Source organism: Mercenaria mercenaria, chromosome 3, assembly GCF_021730395.1.
Source record: "Mercenaria mercenaria strain notata chromosome 3, MADL_Memer_1, whole genome shotgun sequence".
NCBI lineage: Eukaryota > Metazoa > Mollusca > Bivalvia > Venerida > Veneridae > Mercenaria > Mercenaria mercenaria.
This window is the reverse complement of record NC_069363.1, coordinates 62,029,524-62,056,597: the sequence shown is the minus strand read 5'-3', so window position 1 is coordinate 62,056,597 and position 27,074 is coordinate 62,029,524. Positions and strand designations below refer to the sequence as shown.

Here is a 27,074-nt window from a genome sequence, read left to right as displayed (position 1 = left end):
AGCGGAACTTTGTTATTGTGCGTCACTGAAATGTCATGACGTCACTTCTGCTTACGGACGTCAATTTCTCGCGTTTTAAATAGTTCCATATTTTCATGCTTGTTTTTATCATTTCTGTTGTTGTAATGTTTTGTAAGTGAGAAATAGAATCCATCATTGGTGTTCGGTGAAGATCAGAAATCCAAACCCTCGGGCGCACAGCCTCGTTTAAGACTTGAGCGGAGCGCCCTCGGGTTGTGATTTCACGATCTTCACCGAAGACCAATGACGGATTCTCTATATCTTAGGATAATGTTCAACTAATAAAACGGCATATATTTAGAGGACAGAAAACAATTTTTTTCTGTAACGTTGATGAAACTACGCATTGTTTCTCTAAGATAAGAAATACAGAAGAAGTGTGACCGGTACACAATGGAAGATAAATTATCACTTATTCAATATCTTTAGTATACATTTATCGAATTGAGAAATGCGCGATTGAAATGGGTTAGTGGATTTTCCAGTTCAGGACCCTTGGTTCTTATATGATACCTAGGGGTAGGGTATAACATTAACAGAGGCATTTTCTTTCTGGTCTGGTGCCAGTGAGCAGGGCTACTTAAAACATTTCCTTAGAAAATAAACCTCTTGCGAGTTTCGAACTCGTGCTAGTTTTCGCACTGCATTTGAAAACTAACAGCATAGCCACCTGAGCTATTTCGCCATTTAAGTACATGTTAATTTTTATTGGACAAGTATCATAAGAATGCTTATCTTAATTACCGTGACAACTGACCAACCTAAATTATCTTTCTTAGACTCGCCTGACATTTTTATTATCATTCGCCGACAGTATATTAACACATTTGCGAAATTGCATTAAATTGTATAAATTGCACAGCACTTAGTTAAAATCTTTGCCCTTGATATGCTGAAATCCAAGTTATAACCTTGGAGTAAAACACTCCATTTCAACAATCACTTAGTTTTCGTTTTGTTAATGAAAGTGGGAGGGTTATGGTCACTGAAGAATGCAATGGTGTAAATGGCCGCTCTTATGTATACTTCAAAGTGTTGATTTGCCACAATAAGAGCGTATAGTGATTTTTCTGATGTTTATTGAACTTCTTTAAGAATTAACAGACATGATGATTAATTCCAGAGTTATCTTCTTCTAGCAATACTAAACTACAGCTAATTCAAATGTTTTTTCTTCTTTTTTTTGTGGTGCCAGAAAAACGGGTCACTCTTAAGAATTTCCTTCAATTTCTCATATGATTTGTAGCATTGTACATTCCAGATAAATTTAGAAATTTTCGTAAATAAACATGTTAAGGGTTCAGCGATTAAAGAAAGATTTTAACAAAATAATTTATCTAACCATACAAAAAAGGCATTATTTGTCTTTTACGGTTTTGAAATGGAAAATTAAGAGAGAAATTTAACTTTAGCGTCAATGGGTATGACAAGATCCTGTCCCACAACATGACCTATTTGATAAACATGTTTAAGCAATAGTTTCATTTTAAGGTTTAATCCAGTACAAAGTCATGACAAATTGAAACCATTGCTGTTACTTGTTTAGCTTTATCTGTGAGAGAAGCTTGTCAAAATCCTTTTAACAAATCAAATTTTGTTAAAAAAATGAATGTCCAACTTTATCAATACAGTCATCAACTTAATCCAGAAATAATAGAATCAATAAACCGCTGAAAGGTTGCAGGCGAATTTTTTATTCCAAAGACAGGAATTTGCACTGAAATAGTCCTTCAGGTGTAACCTTTGCTGCAACTTGTTTAGCATTTTTATGTGAGATGAACTTGCCACTTGTACATTACTGGTAAGATTTGTCAGGATTTGGAACAATAATACATACAGAACTCTAGTTACTGTTTCTGGTTCAATGAAATAATTATTTAATATAGAAAAAGTGGAAACTCCACAGGTCGCTCAACACAACAAAAACGAAAATGTTGCAGGCTCGGTTTGATTGAGCCTGTTCATGGACGGTAGTGGAAATGCATGCTACCGTCCACGCCCTCTAGCCCCGGGTTGATTAGAACTCAACATTTACACATGCTAAAAGTACAAAAAACATTTTAGAGACATCCGCAGATGTGTTCATACGGCGGTGCACATGGAACCTTCAATGCTACACTAGTGTGTAATTCCATGAAAAGCGGCGTATGGTCCACAGTTAAAACAAATATTTTATATCTTTATTGAAATATCTCTATTTGAGGGTTCCTTACGGTGTTCGGTTTGAACCATATTCGGATAAGTAGATATCATTCAGTCACTCTGCTTGTTGGTGAAAGGATACGGTATAAACGCTGTTCATGCGGAAGCGAAACTTGAGTCCAATATAGATATTCGAGACGTATATCCCAAACAAGCTGTTACTAGAGATAGCACCTAAACTTTTAGATAATGAAAAACAGTGTAAAAATGATGCTGATTGCTGATATGTAAAATATAAGACTAAATATGGTACTTAAGTCTAAATTTGATCAATTTTAAGCATATTTTTAAGATTTTCTGAAGCTTCTTACTCAATTTCCATGAAGCTGCTCTTGAAGATAGTCTTCCCTATCAAGTCATTGATAAATATTTACTCCCCTATTTTACCTGGATTTTTGCGGAAAGAACTTATTTCAATGCAAAATGTTGTCAAATACATGATTATTGTGTGGCGTCAGAAAATGTTTTAAGTCCAATAAAATACACCCAGATCCACTATTTAAGTTGAAATTTAGATATAATGTTATCTGTACCATATCACACATCATACAAAAAAAAAGAAAATCCTTATCAGTATTTACTATGACAATTGATGCTAGATCTACAATGAAATGACTTATCAATATTTTTTTAACTATACATTTACTTCATTATTCCTATTAACTTGTTTCATGCAAGTGTACAGGTAAATATAGGATAGGATTAAAATGTGTGTCATTGATTGATCTCTAGTACTATGCCTACATTTGCTCTACACTTTCCTGACATTTCTCAAACATGTACTTTTATGATTTTTCTCGCACTGGTTTCAAAGCAAATTTTTTTCACTGTGGGGAAACGGACACCGGATATAGCTCAGAAAGTGATAAGTGAACAGGCAAACGTGCAGTTGCTTTTTCTTCACCAGAGGTAAGATCTTGCTGTATTAACGGTTATCTACCGTATCCACAAATGAAACCAGTGTTTGAACGAATAGTTGAATGCTTAATTTGGACTATGGTGTATTGTATAATGCTTACGATTTAGCAGATCATAAAAACTTTTAATAAAAAATTGAGATAATATTCTCAAAATTCACAGAATTTCGACAAATATTGTTAATTTTACGAAATATTTCGAATAAATTAAAATTCTGAATCGTACGCTTTTACAAGCATAAGCTAAACTAATCTTTTTATAAGAACTGGCAATGTAACTTTTAAACTGTCAAAGATATGCCCTTAGAAATGTTTTACAATAATGTACTGGCGATTGCCGTATAATGTACTGAGGATAGTTTCCAAGTTGACAAATGTGTACTGAGGATAGCATGTAAATTCAGGGACAAAAACCGTGTATTCCGCTTGATAGTAACACTGTTCATGTACAAAATATGCCTTTTTCAAACTTCTTCGTTTACTCCAGTCTTTAGAAATATTCAACTTACGTACGTCTAACACTAGTATCCAAATGCTACGTACGTCTAACACTAGTATCCAAATGGTGTGCAAGTGGTGCCTCCGTGGCCGAGTGGTTAAGGTCGCTGACTTCAAATCATCACTTGTTCCTCATCGATGTGGGTTCAAGCCTCACTCGGGGCGTTGAATTCTTCATGTGAGGAAGCCATCCAACTGGCTTACGGAAGGTCGGTGGTTCTACCCATGTGCCTGCTCGTGATGAAATAATGCACGGAGGGGCACCTGGGGTCTTCATCCACCATTAAAGCTGGAAAGTCGCCATATGACCTATCATGTGTCGGCGCGACGTTAAATCCAAATAAAAATGGTGTGCAAGTGATAACAAGACATATCACATTTTACTAGAGGCGAATAGGGCCAGGGCAACAACCTTAATGTCATCTTGGTTACCAGTTATTCGACTAATCACTAGGTCTTACCACAATGAGATGACAACTAAAACATGGATCTAAATAACAAACCAATATATTGCCGACTGTAACTGTTTGGTCTGTGTTATCTGTAACATATAAGTTTTCTGTGAATTGCGGATCAAGTTATCAACTACAACTTATCTTGAGGGGACTCCGTGGCCGAGTGTTTAAGATCGCCGACTTCAAATCACTTGCCCCTCATCGATATGGGTTCGAGCCTCACTCGGGGCATTGGATTATTCATGTGGGGAAGCCATCCAGCTGGCTTACGGAAGGTCGGTGGTTCTACCCAGGTGCCTGCTCTTGATGTACTAAGATCAACTGAATAACATAGAAAAACGAACAAGCAACACATAAGAAAACAGTAGGGCACCGTTATAGACTCACAAGCATATAAACGCACCCACACAAGTAGGAATAAAGCAATCAAGTACCGTCTTAGGATTCCGGCTGCCAAAACAAGGGAGAGCCACAAAAACTTGCTCAAAGTAAAGGGGGAGGGGATGCAAAAAGTAGCGCAAATGCAAGGGAAAAGAGGCGGCTATAGGGGGAGTGAGGCGGAGAAAAACGCTTACCACAAACAAGAAAACATATGCAACAGACAATACAAGACAGACAAAACAATCAGTTGAAAATAGGCGCACGGTCAGTATCCTATATAAAGGACACTGGGGGGTTTAAACGCGTTTAGGGCATGCCAAACTCGCACATACCCTATTTTCAACAAGTTAAACTACACAAAGTAAATGAAATCCTCGCTGAGTAAGGCTCTAACTTTAGTGCAAAAAATAACATATAAATAAAGCAAAACATAAAATTAAGGTAAATCTAAGGTATAATTACACCAATGTACTCAACAACTTGTCTGAAGTCAGAGCAACAAGAGCCTAACTCTTAAGGGCACGACTAAGAAAACTGTAAGACAAAAATCAACTCCCTCCGTCCGTTGTATGTAGGATTTAGGAGAAAAGCATCATGGAGTCCTATACTATATTAGTAATCGTACCATCAAATAGGAAAGCGTAGCAATTAACTGTGGAGGGGTCAATCACTAAATATGCACTGTGCTTTACGATTTCCGCATCGTATTCTCTTTTGATAAACTTTTTAACCAATTTTACAAATATTTGATTAAAATAAGGCCTATGTTTAATTTTCCGAATTATATAAACTACATCTTCATAGTATTCCGGGTGTGTAAGTCCAAGTTTTAAACGTGTTTTAAGGTTTGTATTGTATTTTTCTAACAGTTCCGACGATCTGTAGTAAAATTTACTTAAAGCTTTCCGCAACTTATGATAACGGTAACCCTGTTGTAACAATTTCTTGGTAATATCTCCATTTCTGTCATTAAAAACATCTATCTGTGAACAAGCTCTTGCAAAACGAATAAGTTGTGAAATGTAGACACCGTATGAAGTTGCTCGAGTGACATCTCCATCAAGATGGGGAAAGTTGACATTTTCAAAATTAAAATCGGCCCTTTTATCATATGTTTTCGTTTCTAGATTATTATTCAGAACTGTTAAATTTAAATCCAAAAAATGACGATTCTGAATCTGAAGTATTAGACTTGTTAAGCTGTAACTCTTTAGCGTAAATATATTTTACCATTTCTGAAAAATATTGGTTGTATATATTTAAAATATCATCAAGATACCTTGAGGTTCCATTAAAAGCTCCAATAATTTCAAATTGCGTCTCAGTGGATAAACTAAGCATGAAATCTCGTTCACAACAGTATAAGAATAAATCAGCAATGAGGGGGCGCAGTTGGTTCCCATCGGGATACCAATTACTTGTCTGTAAGTTTTATTTCCAAATTTGGTATCTAGTGGAAACTTTAGAGCTTCACAAACCTGATCACAACTCTATAGGTTGTATCTCTTAAATGCACTGTTAGAAAAGAATGCTCTTACTAGTTTCATTGCAAGCCAGATATTTTCTCAATTAAAGCTACTAGTTTGTCTTTAATAAGATTATGTGGTAAATTAGGATAAAGAGTAAAAAAATCATAAGTAATTATCTTCGAACATTTGAAGTGTTTGTTTTTTTTAGATTTTTGATAACATCTCCAGAGTTCTTGATGGACCAAAAGAGATTAACACCCGAGTTCTCATATACCTTGGAGCAATACTTCTGTACGTGGTCTTTAAGCATAGTAAGACAAGAAGTCAAAAGTACAGAAATGTTTTTTGTAGTGCATAAGGTTGAATTTGCAATAAATCGAGCTTTATATGGAGTTTTGTGAAGTTTAGGGATCCTATAAAGAGTAGGGAGCTTCATTTGACTGTCGTCAAGTGAAACATTAAAATTTATTCATTGATTTGTATGACTTTTTGCAATAGTTTCGTTTCCTCTAGTTGTGATAACTGGTAAGTTTTTGTATGTTTCAGTTCATTTTGTAATACTTCTGTGTAGTAAATGCGTCATATAATAATAATGATAATAGAAGCTTTGTCTTCAGGAGTGAAAACAAAATTCTTGTGTACCTTGGATAAAGCTTTCTTTAAACTTCGAAGTGAAAACGTTGGTTTAGGAGGTAATAAGGAAGAATTTGATTCAGAAAAATCAACTCGAGTTTTAATGATTTTAAATATATTTTCCATTCCGTGAGAGCGTTTTGATCTGCATTTTCCTTCCGACACAATTTTTAATATAGTTATCAATAGACTGAGTTATTTCAGAGAGACATTTTTCAAACTTAATGGATGAGGGAATTCTATATTTTGGACCGTTGGAAAAAATATTTGTGATTCTTTTATCATTACATATCTCAAAATTACCCGTTTTGACATGGCCAGCTGGTTGGTAACAGTATTTAGATTCTTTACAGATACAACTATTAGGAACATTAAGTTCTATGTCTAAATCCGAGACAATTTGATTGTAATTAATAAATATAACGCTTCTAACTGGTTTATTATATTTGTAACAGATAATAGATGTTTCTGAATTCTTGATATATTTAGGAATAGAGTTAACTACAGATTGGTCTCTCAAAATACTAGGTAAATCAATACATTCGATTCCTTTATTTATGAAAGATAATTTTGGAAAGTTTCGTTTATGATCGGATTCAGAATCAGTATGTAATATGTTATTGTAATTTGAAATTATTGTGTGCGAGTCTAAAGCATATCTAAACAGTGTCCGTTTTGTTGTATGGCATTTGATATTATATTGATACCAGCTATTGTATAACGTTTGAATTGCATTGAATTTTGTTAATTTTTAGTTGTAAATAATAGCTGCAGTTTATCATTTCCTTATCTATAATTTTCATCATAAACTTTTCATATCTTTTCCATACTTACTTTAGACTTCTAAGTAATTAAGTTTAGTAATAATGGAAGTAATCAGTGACGTATTTTAATCACGTGACGTATGAACTTAGTAGCACATGTATTTTGTATAAGTAGCACGTATTATTTATGGGAGCCTACGGAGGTATGGTGTACACAAAGGAGCAGTTTTATGCCCTGAATTGTTTGTTTTGCTATGGTGCTCACCATATGTTATATATTTTAGCTTCTTCCACCAGATGACTTTTACCTGGATATATTTTTAATATAGTTATCAATAGACTGAGTTATTTAATCAATATGATCATATCGAGGTCTAAGAAAATGTTGTGTATAAGTTTGTATCAATGAAGCAATGTCGTAAAATGGATGTGTATACGCATAAAAATATTATCAGCTTCTTGATCAATTTGCCTCAACGAAGAAACAGGGAAAGAGGTTAAACACGATAGCATAGCATGAATACCAGAGCGTTTTAGTATCATATGCCAATCAGCAACAGTCATTCTTTTGCGAAGTTTGCGTTTGATATTCCCATTTCGTCGGACACCATGGGAACGAGTACTGCGTCTTCTTGGGGAATAGATAGAGAATATATCAATTCCGGAATCTTTTGAAATATTTCCCTTTTGATAAGTGTTATCATTTAAACCTAATGGAAAGGATGTTTGTAGAAATTTAATACACTTAAGTTCAGAGACATGTCTGAGATTTGCCTTGAAGCCAGAAGTCATGTTAACTTCATGCTTTAATTGTTCAGCTTGAACAGAAACATCTTTAACCGAATGTCCATTTTTACGAAAATGATTGTATAATTTAAGAAGTTTCGAAATTTATTATTATTGCAACATTGCAACAGAGTTCCCGAAATGGTTTTAAGAGGTCTTTTCGTTTGCCTAACATACCGTATACCACAATTATGGGCATTTCATGTAAGAACAATTTTATCAAATGTTACCATATACAAATTTGTTACTTATAGTATACTAAATCATCCTTCTAATTAAAAGTATATGGTTTTGATATAATAATCAAAATTATGCTAAAAGCTAAAAGGTTAGGCATGCTTTAGTGTATACTAACTAGTGTAAGTATAAAGACCTAAAGTAGCGTACATAGTAGGGCACAAGTCCGTTACTGGTAGATAATATGGGGAGAATGCCTCCTTATGTGGCGGGGTCAACACCTGGTTATTTACTGTTCGTTTATAATTGTTTACTAACCGTGTATTATGGTAATTTCATGGTATATTACGGTAGATGTAGGTAGTTAAATAGTTTTGGGTAAAAGAAGTAGCGCGTGAAATCAGTCAAGTAGAACAATATCATGCGAATCGTTCACTTTCCACGCAGAGTTGATAGCTTGAGCAGCAGCTTAGAGTATTTTAGTTTTTATTGAAATTACTAATGATAGAAGGCACATTCCAGTATGTAGTAAAAGATACAGGTTTGTAGATATTGTTTTGAAATAGTAGTTAGCTTGATGTTTATCGTTTTAGTGGTGTATTTCGGTTTGAAGTCTTGGTGAAGTTTTGACGCCATTTGCAATTCGCTCAGCGGTTGTCAGAATGGTTATATTAATGCTCATGTTCTATAACATTTTAATGTTCTTATAGCACAGCTGCACAGTAACAGCTCGGAGAGCGATTGTGGGTGTAAGCACAGATGTGAGACAGATATATGCATTGTTGAAGGTCACTGATATCATTACATCACTGTAAGTTGTCTTCCTTACATTTGGTATTTCAGTCTTATTTTAGGAAATATTGTATGTACTGTTACTACTGTAATATTTCAGAACAGTTATTTATGGCATTGTAACACCAGTTGCAGTTACAAGTATTTGACTGCTCGGAATATGTGTATAAGGTTATTTAGAGTGAGTTAGGTATGTCAGATGAACCTATATAGTAATCACTAATTTACCAGTGTTTTATTATTATTTTTATCATTTATAATTCTGATATATTGTGGTAATATTATTTATATAGATGTATTTATATGTTTTTGTGATATAGGACAAGACTACAATACTACGATAGAACAATACAGATATAAAACTGAACCGGAGTTTGTCTATTACATCACTCAAGAGGTCACATTTTGGAGCCCCCAACAACAGGGATTGACGACGCCCTTGGTACTACCAATTTACTACTGGATAGAGGATCTCGTAGATGTTGCACTAGCGATAAACATTTTGGAAAATCTGCTCACTTTAGTGCTGACGACAAACGGTATAAGGCAATTTAAACATGTATAGTAAGTGTTCATGAATTAGACAGTAACTTAAAGATTTTATGTCGGGAATCCAGCTTAACGAGGAATTATCAACAGATTAGAGAGGATACAAATGAACTGTAGAGTGTTTATAAGACATTGTCATTAGGAGGGTGCTAGAATTAATTAGGATAATTTAACCATTTTAAATACATTTTTATTAGATTTTTAATAAAATTATTTTTAGTTTAAATTTGATGATAGGTTCAATGTTGTGAAATATGTTATTGTGAAGTAGGTATATACAATTTGAGAATATTTGACTGAATTTTTTACAAGTCGGTGTGTTACAGTAAAAACAGGCTGAATTCAGTGAAAAATTTTGGCAGTTATACATAGGTGAGTGTACAGGTGAAAAAGAATTACAAAATTTTTGCAGCATTACATTAAACACTTATTTTTGGAGTGTTAAATATTTAAAGGGTGAAAAAGAGACTTTATGAGTAAGTTTCAGTTTAAAATCACAATGTTCACTTGGTGAAGGTGCTTTGTAATATCTCACTGTAAGTTGCATGAATTTCACTTAAAATTGCTTATATTAACTTTGCTAACAGTAATTGTTCTGACAACCGGAGTGATATTTGACGTTACAGTTGCTCTAGTGTCTGGTTGGTACATAAGGGTTTCAGTAAGTAATTTAGTTTCAAATTGGTTTAAAGCATATAAGGTAAACAGGAATTAAGTAATTATAGATGTAGGAGTGTAAGTAAATTTTCAAGTAGGATTAAAAAAAAAAAAAAAAAAAAAAAAAAAAAAAAGTACTAACAAGTTTTCTTTCAGAATACAAAGTTACAGATTGTGTGAGCCCACCAGTTCCATTGAGTTTGATGAAACAGCTATTAACTGATTATCAGAACTGCAGAGGTTACAGATAATCTACTGTGAGTAGATAACCGGTCAAGTGGAAATTAGAAAGTAAATATACATTAAATAGATACAAAATAGATTTGATTTAATTAAGTTATAATTATTCTGAATAGGTAGTACATTTTATATGATTAATTGATAATAATTTTATATAAATATGCTAGTGTGTTAAATCTAGAACAGTTTCAGGAATTACAGATAACAAGAGTAGAACATCTACAGTTACCGTTCAGTTACAGTTACCAAGACCAGTTACAGTTAAAGTTACAGTTACCAAGTCCAGTTACAGTTACGAAGAAGTACTACAGTCTGTACAGTTACAGATTACAGGTTTATGCATGCTTAGTTTAGATTAGGTTAGAATATATCTAAGGAATACACTGTGATTCCTTTATTAAAGTTGAGCTATTTTTATTCACTCACATACCGATAGGTTGAGCTATTGCATTCACTCAAATGATAAGTTCTGGAAAAGTGAAACAAGCATCAAGTTATATTGGAGGATTTGAATTTCATCACACATAGTAATAATAATTTGGAGAAGAATTTCAACATTTGTGTTTAAATATCAGTGCAATTAAAACTGGTGAATACCAAGCAAAGAGACGAGTGAATGTACAGACTTCATCATACTGAATCATTGTGAAGAGAATTGAAAATACTAATTCTATATCAAAAAGTTGGAAATTGCGTAACATTCACCGTGCAACGACATTGGCGTTCCTGGGAGCAGTTGAAGTAGAATTAGTTGAAGTGCAAAGACTGTGAATGAAAAGACTTGTAGCAGAATATAGAGTGATAAATGACACTTTGTAATACAAGCAGTTAGTGACAAAAGACACTTGGTGATTAAGGTACTTAAATACAAGAGATACTTGAAATATAGACACTGAATGATTAGTGATCGTCAGCAATTACGTAAATAAGTCTTGTAACTTGGTTCAGGAGCATTTATCAAGTTAATACAAATAGAACTTGTGAAAACCAAGCGTAAAGATTGAAGCAGTTACTCCGACATACTTGAGACTGTGGAAAGAAGTGTGAATATTTTATAATAGACTGAGCGTCAAATAGACTCTAGCATTAACTCTGCATAAACTTAACTTACTATTCAGTCAAGATGTCGATCGAAGTGACAGAAGAAGAGAAACAACTTATAAAATCAATGAGGGAACTTGGGATCAACCTAAGGCTGACACAAAGGAGGACTTGGATGTTTGGGTTGAAATAAATACGGCGCATCAGGAGGAATTCCAGTTACCCCAACAGTAACATTGAACACTCAAGTACCAAGAGTGTCTATTTCTAGGGTGATACAGACACTTTAGTTAAAGGTGAAGTTGTTTATGACCAGTGGGGGTACGAAGTATCAAGTCTTATGAAGAGCGGCACTTACAAAGCAGATATACTATTACAAGCGGTAAGACGTTCATTACGTGGAGAAGCTGGAAGAATACTAATGAGATTAGGAACTGATGTGACAGTAGAAGAAATATTACAGAAATTTGAAAGTTTTATGGAATGAAAGAAACAAGAGAAAGCTTGCTGGCAAAATTTTATGCTGCCAAACAGACAGAATCAGAAGACATAACTGCATGGTCGTGTCGACTAGAAGACATTTTGTGTAAAGCGGCTGAGAAAGGTCTATTAAAAAACCAGATATGAACAATATGTTGAAATCAATGTTATGGACAGGCATGAAAAAGATCTTAAAGATATCTGTGGTTACAAGTTCGATAAAATAGATGACTTTGATAAATTAAGAGTAGAGTTACGAAAATGGAGCAGGAACATCTAGAACAGAAGTGCAAAACAACAAACACTATCAGCAAAGGAGCAACATGTACTGAAGAAAACCAGACAAAGAAGGAATTGGAAGATTGAAAGGGATGATGGCTACTATGTCAGAAAACATCACTGTTATGAGTCACCAGTTACACAGCATCAAAGACAGTTACAACAGCATACACCATACAGATATAACAACAGCAGATATAATAGGGGAGGATATAACTATTCATACAGTAGAGGTAGAGGCTACAAAAAAGGATACTCACAGAAAGAAGAGAACCGTAATAACAACCAAACACCAACAAGTCAACAAAAAACAGTAACAAGCAACCATGGAAATCAACAACAGAAACAACAACAAACACCAAGAAGAAATTTAGACAATGTAACATGTTGCAGATGCGGTCAGAAAGGTCACTACCAATATCAATGCAATTTAAGAGAATATTTTTTAAACTGGGAAGGGCCCAGATGAGGAGACACATGCTGGGCCAACAACAAACACAAGAAGATAAAAATGATGGTCTCGAAAACAATTGAGTCGGACAAAGCAATGAAGCACAAGTAACTGTTAAGAACATTTCATCAGATGCATTGATAGATACAGGGTCATGTGTGAGCACAGTGAGTGAAACATTTTACAAACAGAACTTAGCTAATTTAGAAATACAGCCGCTAGATCAGATATTAAAGATTGAATGTGCTAGCGGACAACATTACCGAAACCTTGGATTTATTGAAGTGGAGTTACAATTTTTAATGGAATAGACGATTCTACCAAACATCATTGTCTCCTGTTAGTCGTTCCACAAAGCAGTTACAGCGCCAAAGTTCCTTTATTAATTGGTACAAACATACTAAATGAATTTATTGAACATTGCAAAACAAAACATGGTGATAGATTCTTACGTCAGCAAAGCTCCATACACCATGGTACTTAGCATTCCGATGCATGACAATTCGAGAAAAGAGAGTTGCGAAAAAACAAAGATAGACTAGAATTGTTAGATCAGCTGAAAGTAAAACAGTGCTAGTTTAAACCTAACTCCAGTATCAACATCAAAGGGTATATAGATCAACAACTTGAATACAGCCCAAAACATGTGCCATGACAGAAGCGTGTGAGTTTTCAGTAATACCATCAATATCGACATCTCTCCAGTACTCATTAACTATAAGTACAAAGATAACAACATCATAGACATTAAGGTTTCAAATGTTACAACTAGGACAGTTGCTATCTCTCCAAAGGCAGTCCGTTGCGAACTACAACCGGTGAAGGTGGACGACAGTATCAGACTTGACACTGACGGGGATACCGACATATTCTCACAAATTACTATTGAAAATTCTAATCTTAGTGAAGCACAAACTAGCAGATTAGAACAGCTCATCAAAAAACACATTGATATCTTTTCTAAAAATGAAGAAGACATCGGTCACTATACAGGAATTAAACATGAGATACACTTGACAGATGAAAGACCATTCAAACAACGTTACAGACGAATCCCACCAGGAATGATAGACGAAGTTCGCCAACATTTAGAACAGCTCCTATCGCAGGTATAATTCGGAAATCACATTCTCAATATGCTTCCAATGTAGTACTAGTTCGTAAGAAGAATAACAGCCTCAGAAAGTGTACAGATTACAGATTATTGAATTCTAGGACGTTGCGTGATCAGTACGCTTTACCTAGGATTGAGACATTTTAGACACTCTAAAAGGCGCAAAGTATTATTCTGTAATGGATATGAAAAGTGGGTATCATCAGTTAGAGTTTTAGAGCAGCACAAAGAAAGAACAGCTTTTTGCGTGGGGCCGCTTGGATTTTATGAATACAATCGGCTACCATTTGGTTTGTGCAATTCACCTGCCACATACCAGAGAGTGATGGAAGAATGTCTGGGTGACCTAAATATGAAAATCTGTGTAATATATTTAGATGACCTGATAATTTTCTCAAATTCATTTGAAGAACATCTTGAAAGAATGGAAATAGTATTCCAGCACCTTCGAGAATGTAACTTGAAACTTGCTCCACAGAAATGTGTTTTCTTGCAGTCAGAAGTTAAATATGTTGGATATGTTGTATCAGAAAAAGGAGTTTCTACAGATCCAGGCAAAGTAGAAAAAGTTATACATTGGCCAACACCGAAAAATCCAGAGGAAGTTAGACAATTCGTCGGATTTTGGGATTTTACAGGAAATACATAAAAGACTTTACAAAAATTACCAAACCCTTGTATGAAGTAATGCCAATACAAAACCAGAGAAGTGGAAAGAAAACTAAAGAACAAACAATTTTATTTGGGGTGTTCAACAAGAAGAGGCTTTTCAACGTCTGAAAAATGTTTAACAACAGCTCCCATACTCGCATATCCAAACTATTCAATGCCTTTTGAACTACATGTAGATGCCTCAGGAGATGGATTAGGAGCAGTACTATACCAAAAACAGAATAACATTTTACGTGTAATCAGTTATGCAAGCAGATCACTAACAAAATCAGAAAGAAACTATCCCACACACAAATTAGAATTTCTAGCCATGAAGTGGGCTATCACAGAAAAATACCACGATTACTTGTATGGTAACAAGTTCACAGTCATAACAGACAATAACCCATTGACATATGTACTCAGTTCAGCAAAACTCGATGCAACAGGTCATAGATGGTTAGCATCTCTAGGATCGTATGACTTCAACATAGTATACAAGCCTGGCAAACACAATACTGATGCAGATGCTATGTCAAGACTACCAACAGTCAATAAAGATAGTAACAGTGTAGAAATAGCAACAGATGTAATCAAAGCAGTCTGTGGACACATTCAAGAACCACCATTTATAGATGAAACAGCATATTCTCCATCAATCGACTAATGGATGCAGCAGATATACCTGGTACTTTGACTACGCAGACAGATGTACATGAGATACGTAAAGCTCAAAGACACGACAGCATTATATCAATATGGGTCACTGCAATCAGAGATAAAATAAGACCAAAAAGGAAACTGACTGAGAAGAACAAACTTCACACTATTATGTCAAAGAATTATAACCACTTCACACTTAAAAGAGGAGTCCTGTACAGGGAAGTAACTGAAAAAGATGTAAAAAAACTTCAGCTTGTTATACCAAATGTTTTCAAAGAAGATGTGTTGAAAGGTTGTCATAACGACTTGGGACATCCAGGAAGGGAAAGAACATTGGCTGTTATTAAAGAACGATTTTGGTGGCCAGGTATGACATCAGACACGGAAGAGTGGATAAAAACATGTGAGAGATGTTTAAAAAGAAAAAGTCCATTAAATCAAAAAGCTCCACTTGTTAACATAAAAAGCACATACCCTCTTGAAATGGTGACCATGGATTTTCTGAAACTTGAACCTAGCAGAGGCGGAATTAGTAACGTTTTGGTAATTACTGACCATTTCACTAAATATGCACAAGCCTTTCCAACCAAAAATCAAACGGCTAAAACAACAGCAGAAACATTTTTCAATAACTTCATTCACACTATGGATTTCCATCAAAACTGTTAACAGACCAAGGCACAAACTTTGAAAGTCAGCTGATGAAAGAACTTTGTAGCATTTCAGAATTAAGAAACTAAGAACAACGGTTTATCATCCGATGTGTAATGGAATCACTGAAAAATTCAACAGAAGCCTGATAGATATGATTGGGACATTAGAAAAGGAAGAAAAACAGGATTGGAAACGTTTTGTAGCACCACTAGTATATGCATACAATGCTATTCCTCATTCGAGTACAAGTATCTCACCATTTGAACTCATGTTGGAAGGAAAGCAGTGCTCCCAGTTGATCTGATATTTCATACAGATCCAGCAGTACAGAAACTACTCAATCTGAATATATTTGTGACTTACAAAAAAGACTTAGAAAAGTCATATGAAGTAGCAGAAAGGATAGCAGACAAATCAAGATTAAAACAAAAACAACAGTTTGATAAGAAAGCCAAAGCTTCAAGTATCAAGGTAGGAGACAAAGTAATGGTAAAAGTACTAGCATTCGATGGCCCACACAAGCTGGCTGACAAATTTGAAGAACAATTTTACGAGGTGGTTAGACAGCCAAATACGGATATACCAGTGTTTGTGGTCAAGTCACCCGATGAATTGAGAAAACCCTGCACAGAAATCATTTGTTTCAAGTAGATACTAAGATCAGCATGCCACATTACATAAGGAAATAGACATTGTAAAGAAACAAGATGCAGTATTACCAGCACCAGAGAATATTGTTTCAGTGACAAAACCAAACAAATAGTTCTGAAAATGAAACGGAGTTTGATAAAAAAAGTGACGTCACACAAGATGAATCAGAGGAATACATATTAACTATGTTTAAACCAAGTGTGCATGGGACGCCCACCACACGGTAGAAAGATTCAGTGGAGATACAAGTAGTTCTAGAATGAGGAAAATGATCATAATAGTAATGATGATGATCAAAGTGAGGAGGAGGGGTCAGAGGATGACTCTGAAGCAGGTGGGAGAAGTGAAAATAGTGCAGATGGTAGTAGTGAAAATGGTGCAGATGGTAGTAGTGAAAACAGTGCAGATGGTAGTAGTGAAAATGGTGCAGATGATAGATTAAATGAGAACGATACTGTTCAACAACCAGCAGGGAATAGACCGCAAGCAGAACCCCCAGATACGGGTCAGATACAAACAAGGAGACCAGAGCGGACCAGGAAATTACCACTTGGCTTGAACCATATATAGTTGGGCAGTTGCAAACAAACCTAGAATAGTCAATAAGCGTGATTACTTTGTCATCTAATTTTGTTTCAGATGATGTTACATAAGAACTAGCTTAGATAGAATAGCATTACACTGTACATAGTTTTACTATGAATTTTTGATATTGAATAATATTTCATGTATGTAATTATTCAGTATAACAGAAGTTGCAGGGTGAAGGAGAATATTAGCATTATGTGATCTAAGTAAAGTCATATCTTTATTTCAGTGTAATTAGGTTAGCTTTGACTTACATTTGCTTCATATGCAGATTTTTGGTCAGATGCTGAAATCAGACATTGGAATATAGTTCAATGAAATATAAGAGTTAGTCGTAACATATTTTCTGTAAAGATTATTAGAACTAATTTATGTCATGATGTATTATAGTTTTACATTTTTATTTTTGATTTAAATGTCGGGACGCCCATTTCCGAGAAAAAGGAGTATGTGGCGGGTCAACACCTGGTTATTTACTGTTCGTTTATAATTGTTTACTAACCGTGTATTATGGTAATTCATGGTATATTACGGTAGATGTAGGTAGTTAAATAGTTTTGGGTAAAAGAAGTAGCGCGTGAAATCAGTCAAGTAGAACAATATCATGCGAATCGTTCACTTTCCACGCAGAGTTGATAGCTTGAGCAGCAGCTTAGAGTATTTTAGTTTTTATTGAAATTACTAATGATAGAAGGCACATTCCAGTATGTAGTAAAAGATACAGGTTTGTAGATATTTTTGAAATAGTAGTTAGCTTGATGTTTATCGTTTTAGTGGTTATTTCGGTTTGAAGTCTTGGTGAAGTTTTGACGCCATTTGCAATTCGCTCAGCGGTTGTCAGAATGAGTACTTTTATGCACATGTTCTATAACATTTTAATGTTCTTGTAGCACAGATGCACAGTAACAGCTCGGAGAGCGATTGTGGGTGTAAGCACAGATGTGAGACAGATATATGCATTGTTGAAGGTCACTGATATCATTACATCACTGTAAGTTGTCTTCCTTACATTTGGTATTTCAGTCTTATTTTTAGGAAATATTGTATGTACTGTTACTACTGTAATATTTCAGAACAGTTATTTATGGCATTGTAACACCAGTTGCAGTTACAAGTATTTGACTGCTCGGAATATGTGTATAAGGTTATTTAGAGTGAGTTAGGTATGTCAGATGAACCTATATAGTAATCACTAATTTACCAGTGTTTTATTATTATTTTTATCATTTATAATTCTGAGTATATTGTGGTAATATTATTTATATAGATGTATTTATATGTTTTTGTGATATAGGACCAAGACTACAATACTACGATAGAATCAATACAGATATAAAACTGAACCGGAGTTGTTGTCTATTACATCACTCAAGAGGTCACACTTAGGACTTACAAGTAGATTAAATTGACAGAACAAAATACAAGCAAACAAACAGAAGAAGGACTGTTTTAAATTTTGCTTCCTTCATTAAAAAACCTTGGTGCAGAAGTTAAACCTTCCTGCATTTCTTCAACAATATGTTATCTAATAAAAGCGAAATAAAGAACTTTTATCGCATGTAACTGAGTATTTTTAAAGATGTCTAACTCTGTCCCCTTCTGTTTCAAAGGTAAATTCACTTTGAACAGCTTGAAAAACTCACTTATCAAATGAAAAATTAAAATACCTTATGTACAATAAATTGACAATAAGTCTTGAAAAAAAGTTAAAACTTACTAGAAAAAAGGAATATAATGGAAAAAAACTTTGGTCCCAGTGGGGCTTGAACCTATGTGTCACAAACTGATATACGGGCCTCATTGTATCTGTAGTTTAAATGCAGGTATTGCATCATCTTTTTGTAAATTTTTAAGTTATTGAGGAAAATGTCAGATTTTATGCATGAAATACCTCTAATGTTTTTCTGTATTTCATAACTTAAATTTCCATGTAAATTTTATTAAATTCGGTTCAGTAATAAGAAAGTTGGTATCTTATAAACTTCAGTAATTCATGATTTTATTCCCAAAACCACTATAACGGGCCTTAAATTGTCAATTTCAATCCGTGCCAAAATAGTCAGGTTTCCCGGCTATATTGTGAATCCCGTGAAAATAAAAATAGTCAGAGTACACGCATAAGCCGTGAGTCCCATGAAATTTAGTATTTGGCGGGACATTACCCTACAAATAGACTGGACTAAATATGCCTAGCGCACACCACATTTCGACATTAGACGAATCTACGTCAAATTTATTTTTCTTGGTAGAAATTTATGCTCGAATCTAAAATGTTTCGTTTATATAAGCTGTAAGATTTGCACTGAAATTTGTGTAACATGATAATTGTAAAGTATTCTTTGTCAAAAACACATGTCAAACATTTCGTTGTTAATTATGGAACGCCATACTGCATTGCATTGTAATGTATAAATCTATGTGGCAAGTCTAGTATCATGTATAGAATATGTTATTGTAATTTGAAATTATTGTGTGCGAGTCTAAAGCATATCTAAACAGTGTCCGTTTTGTTGTATGGCATTTGATATTATATTGATACCAGCTTTTGTATAACGTTTGAATTGCATTGAATTTTGTTAATTTGTAGTTGTAAATAATAGCTGCAGTTTATCATTTCCTTATATATAATTTTCATCATAAACTTTTCATATCTTTTCCATACTTACTTTAGACTTCTAAGTAATTAAGTTTAGTAATAATGGAAGTAATCAGTGACGTATTTTAATCACGTGACGTATGAACTTAGTAGCACATGTATTTTGTATAAGTAGCACGTATTATTTATGGGAGCCTACGGAGGTATGGTGTACCCAAAGGAGCAGTTTTATGCCCTGACTTATTTGTTTTGCTATGGTGCTTACCATATGTTATATATTTTAGCTTCTTGCACCAGATGACTTTTACCTGGTGATGATGTCACGACCCGGAAGTACAATACCCGCGGTTCACTTCTCTTCACTTGGCTGGATGTGATTTTCCCAGCGCAGAGCTTTCGTCCGATGGTTGTGCCGTAAATCGCACAGACGATGACTTTTGTGATCCACTGAAGTCAGCTCAGGGATCCAATCACCTACTATCATAGGGAGCCAAAACGGAGTCAACGTATTCACGGTTTAAAGGGACTTTACTTGAAGATATGTTGTATTTTTTTGCTACTTAAAGTTCAAAGTTAATGGAAACATCTGTGTCAACGAACAGTCAGTGATAGAACTTTATACTTGATAGAAGAGTTACTGAGCTCAGATTTTTTTTCTTTCTTTCTGATAATAAGTTTTTTTTTTCACTTTTCATTTATTCATTGTAAATAAGCATTTTCTGTAAATAAATTTGTAAATATTGTAAAGGGTGTTGATTTGTTCTGATAGTTATTGTCCCCGGTACGTCCATCCTGTCACAAATGGTGTCAGAAGTGGGATTGGTCGACCGGACACAGTAGCTATTCGAACATTATCAACATTCATTAAACTGCAGCAATAATTTGTAAAGATTCCTCTTGTGTTGTTCTGTTGCTACACATATAATAGTTTTATTCATTTTTCAGAGTGACGACTTACCTCAGACAAGACAAGACATGTCCATAGCTTCATCTAACCAGCTTTAGTGGTCACAGACTGATAGACAGTTGCATACGACACTTGGATTCTGGGGTGAGTTCGTTCCTTTTATTTTTCTTTTGGGTTTATTTTGTGTCTTTCTATGATTAAGCCACATTATATCTGTGCTGAGAGTGACCGCCCTTGACAAGGAGAGTTATCCTACTCTTACTCACTCCTACTTGTGCGTCGCCCTATTCTCCCAGTGATTCTATTAGACCTTAATCACGGAAACGGACGAGGAAATGTAAACGTACATGTACTCTGTACTTCAGTTAAATTTGAGGGGTCATCTCAACACTGTAAATTACTTGTTCAAGTTGTTGAATGTGCTTGTACGTTAAGGATATATTAAGGGCTTTGTGCAAAAAGAAATTACTAGTATTTCATATCTTCATTTTTTCTCTCTATCAAAATGTGCAGATTAAAGCTAGGAATGCTGTAAATTTCTCACAATGGACTATGGTTTTCTGTAATTAATAATAATATGGATAAATAATGCTGATACATTTGCAAACAAGTTTTTTAACGTCATGGTGGAAATAACATTATTAGCGTTTCTAATTGTGACGTCACTGACGACGTCATTTATATGTGAAATACTGTATAACGCTAAAAAACGTCTTTTTGCTATAAAATAATAATATTAATGATAATGATAAAAACGAAAACAAAAACAATAACAAGAAAAGAAAGTAATATCCGCAATGGAAAAACTTTCCATTATTTACATGGCCAAGTGGAAGGAAGAGTTATCTCTATCACATAACAATATTTGTAAAGTTCACCGCTCGCGAATACTGGGTATTTTTCGAAGGTCTGACATCTTGTCAGCTTTCCTTTTTTTAAAGAAAACTAAATATCTTACTAAAATGATTTTCTGTTTATTTAAGGGAGTTTTTTTAACAACAACACTTTGAAGTTTGGATATATGAAAACTATCTTGACAATTTCGAGAGTCTATCCGGTAGATATAGTCCCTGAAGATTCGTAACATGATTAGATCTACACAGTTTGGCGGTAAGAGGTATTTTGGACGAGTAAAATATAATTCAACATTTTGAAGGTAACTTAGTCATAAATATAATGTGTCGCCTTCAGATTAACATTAATAAGAAAATATGTGTGTGGGTCTCCGTAGTTTGATAGCTACAGCGATGTGTCATGCATTACCAAATCTAATGAAACATACACTCTATATAAGTTTTATAATCTACACTGCTTAAAATCTCAAACTTTTAAGAATGCATCTAAGCAATCAACTTTTCATTCAATTTATCATTGATTTCAATGAAACGGTGGAAATTTCAAATTCTATACATTCTTTCAGCTTTACATAATTTTGATAAATATTCATTTGTGTGAATTATTAATCTTAATACTTGAATTTTACAGATGTTGGCGAAATAAATAGATGATTTTACATAAGTGAGTTCTTTTACGGAATTTATTTAACTAGTTAATTAACATAATAAAACGCGAGACTCGTGACGAGCATTTTATCTTTACATAAATAAGGCACGTGTTTCTTTCTCGTTCTTATAATTAACAAAATATTATTAGAAATCATAACGTTTTAGCAAACTAGTCCAAAGTTTTCATAAATTTCAGCGTGTGTCTGTGGCTCTAATCCGTTTAGTTTAGGAAAACAGTACTATATGTGTTCTATGGACAGTTAACTTTTTATAAAATCTTGTGACGTTATTACTGATAGTCGTAGTTATAAAATGGTACAAATATCTCAATTTTGATGTAATCCTCTTTCTTGCATTCCAATAAGCCCTTTTTATATCATTACACAAAAAAGTTCCGAAATAGAAATTGCCTGGTTATAACTACATTGGGGTAAGTTAGTTCTGGTCAACAACTTTTCAGACTGGCAAATTTCCAAGATATATAGTATATAGCAAATGTATTTGGAGACCTAGCTTGGGATAGTGTTTGGGGCGCTAGATTCAATGTCAAGATCAATATTGCTAAAGACATTTTTTTTAATGTGTCCTCTCAGTGAATTTATATTAGAGTGAAACCTTGCCTACAGGTAGCTTCAAGAAAAACCAAGACTCGAATTGTGTTTGCAGCCAGAAGGTTCAGTCTAAATGTGCTGTACTTGAAAGACTCCAGTGTGTGCTGGTCCAGAGTACATTTCACATTTAGGAAATTTGAAATTTTTGGTTAAAATCTCGATCGGAACTTTACTTTGTTTTAGCAGTGTTGATGGCATTAGGGTAAATGCTGCCAAGGTCAAAATATAAAACTAAAAATAGAAGAAAAATAATTCAGTAATTGGATCGTCCAGCAAAACAGATGGTTCCCAGTTTATAGCTGAAGTACGCAAATTGTAGATAGCAAGCTTCTGCAGAAGCTAGTGGGACTGCCTTAGTCTATGTCAAGGTCGCCAATATTTAGTATAAAACAGGACAGAAGTTTATTCAACCAAGAAGGTTATTCAATTAAGTTGACTTAAATACAGTATGATATAATCATGGTGTGATATTATTACTGAAATAGTAATGTTTAAAACAGGAAAAAATATCAGTGCAATAACTCGCTATAAGACTGAAATATCACCACGAAGCTTAGGCCACACCAAATTGATGTCTTGTTCTTCGGATTTTTTTAAAAAAAATATTTGGGGCGAGCGAGCGAAAAAAAAATTTTTTTTTTTCAAATCATCTGACTAACTGTCAGCAGGCAGGGTTTTACTGTCAGAAATCAAATGAAAATCCAGCACTTTGAAGGTTTAACTATACAAAGTATGCAAAAACAAATGGTGACACTTTTGAGTGATATATAAGCAAAAGTCTAGAATTCCTGATGTATTATCATGTATCATCTTTAATATCACTCGAACCAAATAAAGAATGTACAAAACCTGCGTTTGAGAAACACACATGCCCCCGGCGGATTTTACGTGGAAAGATTCATCTTATTGTATTAGAGCACAGCAGCACTAAATAACTCTGTAAAACTGCAGCTTGGGGAAATCTCAACAGCTGTTGCTGGAAATACTTGCAGACATAGGGGGCTGCCATTTTGTTATGTCCGATTTTTAAAGCGATCGAATATTACAAAAATTTAATCAAATAAACTGATACTACTGAGGCCTTCCGTGCGGTAGGGAGACTACGTAGTCGAATCGGTGGCTGTGTCAGAGAACATGTTCTTCCGATGTTCCGATAAATTACAAGCAAGGTACGTTTAAACTTCGGAATTTCCTCTCTTTTTTTCGTTCCTACTGATTTCGACCCAGCACAAAAAATACGCCAGGTGCGGGCGGTCAAAAAAAAATTAAATTTTTTTTTTTCATTTCCCCTCAAATTGGTGCGGGAAATCCGACGAAAATGTAATCAGTTTGGTGTGGCTTTACTAGGGTAGAAAGGCTTAGACTGTATTTGGGGCCGATCGAGGTATTTAATAGAAATAGGCGAAAAACAGTATTCGACCAACAACTTAAGCTTGGAGGGACATAATTGTTATCCACCAAACATGGTATATAACATGCTTATATAAAGACCCAATTTGTGACTTTATTTGCGACGCTGTTGTTTATTGAAATTGATTAGTTTCGAATTTTATGTTTTGAGAAATCCTCCGGATTTTTACCAAAGTACAGAGTACGTTTACATTTACATTTACACCTCCGTGTCCGTTGTAAAGGTCTAATATGTATTAGTGTACTGTATACATACTAGGTACAGTATTTTAATCTGTGTGTGTTAGCAAGCTTGTTTACTTGCATATACTTTAAACCTACTCTATGTTTTAGTGCTACACTGTTGTGTTATACCTACACTTTGTCATAGGATAAAGCACTTTGGTTTATTTTTGTTTTATTTATTACACTAAAGTGTTAACACTAGTTACAGTTGATTATAATTTGATAAGGCTAATGTATTGTTACAGCCTACTGTCACTGTACATTGTTGATTGTTGCCTATGCAACCTGGATTGACACATAGTACTGTTGCGCAACTTAGTGTATTATTATTTTAGTGAGGACGTTTTGTATAGTATATACGTAGAGTATAGTACTTTGTTTTGGCTTCAGTTGTAACTGTATAGCCTTAGTTTAAACTAGTGTAGTCTAGTATTCCCTCACGATTGTTTATCTAGTGTCTCAGGTTGTTATAGTAGCTATTGTACTGTAGTGTTGTATGGTGTTAATTTAGTGTAATCATTTAAACATGTCCAGTGTAGTAGAGTTAACGAAGGTAGGACAGGAGTTAGGTTACGAAGGAGAGGAGTTACGTAACTTTGTTAAGGAAGAGCAGGCTAGGGAACGTGAGGAAAGACATAGTAGATTAGAGGCAGAGAAAGATCGATTAGAGGCAGAGAAAATAAGAGTAGAGGCAGAGAAAGATAGGTTAGAAGCGGAAAGAGAAAGAGAGAAGGAAAGGTTAGAAGCAGAGAGAGAAAGAGAGAGAGAAAGGTTAGAAGCAGATAGGGAAAGATTAGAATTAGAAGATAGGTTGCAGAAGGAAAAGATTGAATATGAACGACAAAGTAGTTTAGAAGCTGAGAAGGAAAGATTAGAGTAAGAAGCTAGGTTGCAGAATGAAAAGATAGAGTATGAACGTAAGTTAGAATTAGATAAGTTAGAATAAGAACGTAAGTTAGAACAGGATAAGTTAGAAATGGGAAACGAGAAGTTAATGTTAGCTAGGAAATAGAAACAGAGAAGGAGGAAGCAGAAAGTAGGAAATTATAAACAGAGCATAAATTTAAGAGAGACTTAGAAACGATGAGTAAGAAAAAGGTAAAGGTTAAGATGTCTCCCTTTGATGAGAAAATTGATTCCATGGATGCGTACTTGAATGTATACGAAACGTATGCTGTTGCGCAGGATTAGGACAAAGAGATATGGTCACTCAACTTGCCATTCCTTCTGATAGGTACGGCAAAAGAGGTTTTTGATAGGCTTCCGTTAGAAGACCGGAAGGATTATGATAAACTGAAAGCCGCTTTGCTACGTCAGTTCAAACTCACTGACGATGGCCATAAGAAAAAGTTTAGAACTGAAAGGCCCCGTGATAATGAGACCTCTGTGATGTTCTTTAGCCAGAATAAGTAGATATTTAGATGGTTGGCTTAGATTGAGTAAGGTAGAGAAAACTTACGAAGGGTTGTTAGATTTTATGCTTAGGGACCAATTCTTAGATGTATGAAACAGAGAACTGTATCAAAATTTGAGTAGTAAGAGGTTAGTTAAAGCTAGGGATGTAGCAGAAGATGCAGATTTGTTTGCAAAGACTCGTGGAGGTCCCAAGTATGTCGTGAATCGAACCAATAAGGACCGAAGCCATAAACCATATGAAATACCCCAGAGACAGTATCCTAGTAGTCGTAATGTAGGCACTAGTAATAGAGGCAGTAGTAATGGTGCAAATAGAGGTAGAGGTTATCAACCCTTTGGTGTACTGAAGTGTACTAATTGTGGTTGTATAGGGCATAGCTCATATTACTGTAGGAGCGGAAAGTACGGTAATAGTGCTAATGCAGCAGCAGAGGTAGAGGTAGAGCAGGAACAGGAAAGTAGTAAAGGGGATAATAGAAATAGTAAGGAAAATAGAAATAGAGGTAGAGGCCGTGACCGATCTAGGAGCAGAAGTAGAGGAAGAAATAGAGATAGAGATAGGAGTAAGTCAAATAGGTCAGAGAGTGGAAATAGTATTATAGAACTCAGTGATGTTGAGGAGTTAGGTATACTTAGTGTAAGTACATGTCCTACAAAACCCGGTACTTGTAATGGCAGGGATGTAATCGCTATGCGAGATACAGGTTGTACATGTGTGATAGTGAAACGTGACTTAGTTGAAGCAAGTTAGTTTGTAGAGAAAACCCGTAGATGTAAGTATATAGATGGGAGTGAACACAGGCTAGATGTAGCTAGAGTAAATATTGATTGTCCGTATTTCAAAGGTACAGTAGAGGCATTGGTTGTAGATAATCCTACCAATGATTGGTAATGTAGAGGGAGCTGTAGAACCTCAGTTTAGTAGCTTAGCGTCAGCAGTAAAAACTAGGGCGAAAGCCAAAGTTAAGAAGCAAGTAAAGCTTAAAGTTCCGTCTCAGATTTTAGATATATCTAGAGAGGAATTCTTAGAAAAGCAATAGAAAGATAGCACTTTAGATTTGTTTAGAAAGAAGGCTGAGGAAGGTACGATTAAGCAGTGCAGAGGTAAGGGTTCAGTTAGGTTTGAGATTAGGAATAAATTGTTATATAGAGAGTATACCGCCCAGAATTTAGACAAAAGTAGACAGTTGGTTGTACCTAAATGTCTTAGAGAAACTGTGCTGAAAGTTGCACATGATTACTGTCAGGTCATTTAGGAGTAAGGAAAACTAGTGATAGGGTATTAGGTAAA

The 27,074-nt window shown here is 34.7% G+C and overlaps 1 protein-coding gene and 1 long non-coding RNA gene across 2 annotated transcripts in view; one reads left to right on the top strand and one right to left on the bottom strand.

Moving 5' to 3' along the window:
* LOC123524565 (tyrosine-protein kinase SRK2-like) overlaps positions 1-27,074 on the bottom strand; it is a 77,290-nt gene that overhangs the window by 29,531 nt on the left and 20,685 nt on the right. The window lies entirely within an intron of this gene.
* On the top strand, positions 17,648-18,513 carry LOC128555666 (uncharacterized). Its single transcript, XR_008370253.1, has 3 exons — positions 17,648-17,837; positions 18,004-18,104; positions 18,408-18,513. It is a non-coding gene; the product is annotated as an uncharacterized LOC128555666 (long non-coding RNA).